This window comes from Sorex araneus, chromosome 2 (assembly GCF_027595985.1).
Source record: "Sorex araneus isolate mSorAra2 chromosome 2, mSorAra2.pri, whole genome shotgun sequence".
Classification (NCBI taxonomy): domain Eukaryota; kingdom Metazoa; phylum Chordata; class Mammalia; order Eulipotyphla; family Soricidae; genus Sorex; species Sorex araneus.
The window spans coordinates 83,215,520-83,217,019 of NC_073303.1; positions in this window are offsets into that span (position 1 = coordinate 83,215,520).

Below are 1,500 nucleotides of genomic sequence, written 5' to 3' on the forward strand. Positions count from 1 at the left end.
CAGTCATATTGGCTATGACTGTTGAATTCAAACCAGGATTTAAATTCACCCTTTTAACTGTAGGTTCATACTCTTCCTGCTCTATTCACACAAAGTATGTTTGCGAATCTAAATTTACTAAATTAAGAGCTACTATAACCCAAGGAATATCCACAGATGCATGAATTATACTACATTGTATTGGTTAAATGTGACTACATATATTGGTTATATGTGACTATATGACCCAAAACTTGTTTGTAGTATCAAATATATTCTAATCCTCCTTTGAATATAGTCTTGAGTTTCCCAACATTCGTTTCCAATAGGCAGCATAAATAGAATCAGGATGCTTCCTCGAGTATTATTATCACCTGCTGGTTACAGAACACAAGATAACGGGGAGTTTAGGAAAGTCAGTTCTAATGAAAATTTCTAAAGACAGGTGGTTATTAACATCAGTTCTTTGTAATTCTGTAATTCTCATGAGCGAAGTGATAAGATGGTGACAAAATAGATGCTGCTGTGCCATCAGTCACATCAATGTCCAAGAAAAGATAAAATAAAAAATGGTATGCTTATGCCAAATGCATTTGTCCCGTTAATCAGAAGATGACAGAAAGCATACTCTAAATCTTTGATTATTTCTGCTTATATTTCATGTAAAGTGTATTATATGATAACCTTTACATGAAACCAAAAATATGTTTAAGAGTTGTTTTTTGTTTGTTTGTTTTTAGAGAGGGAGGCCTGGAAAATAGTTTCTAGCCTCTCATTTCTCAGTTTTTGGAAGCTATATTGAAAATATAATGCATTTGCGACATAAGAAACTCTAATACTTTACTCATCTTCATTCTGATCAGCTTATGAAATAAGGTGACTGTTTCCTTAGAAAGCACAAGATCTTCAAACCAAGAAATTCAGATGTTTGCAGACAAGAAGTTGAATGACAAGATAGCTCTCATATAGAACATCAAATGGAACGAAGGATTCTGGCTCCTGTGGAAAGTAGTAGGGGAGGCAATGATTCACTGCGGAGCTACAAGGAAGTGGTCTGTGGAGAGGACATGGAAATATGAGGGCATAATTTACATGAGAATTGACCCTCTTCCCATGTAATTGCTTCTAATATTATAAAAGTTATCAATTTTTTTCTTTTTCTTTTCTTTTTTTTTTTTTTGTCTTTTTGGGTCACACTCAGTGATGCTCAGGGTTTACTCCTGGCTTTGCACTCAGGAATTACTTCTGGTGGTGCTTCGGGGACCGTATCGGATGCCTAGGATTGACCCCAGTCGGCCATGTGCAAGACAAACACTCTACCCACTGTACTATCGTTCTGATGCCAAAAGTCATCAAATTTTTAACAGTTCAATTGACATATTAACTTAAGCACCATAAATTTTTTACATTTAAAATATGTATCTTAATGATTTTTAGTGATTTTACATAGAGGTGCAAGTATCAGCACAATTTTCAAACATTTCTTATAATCTCAAAGAAAAATATCTTTCTACTCACTAG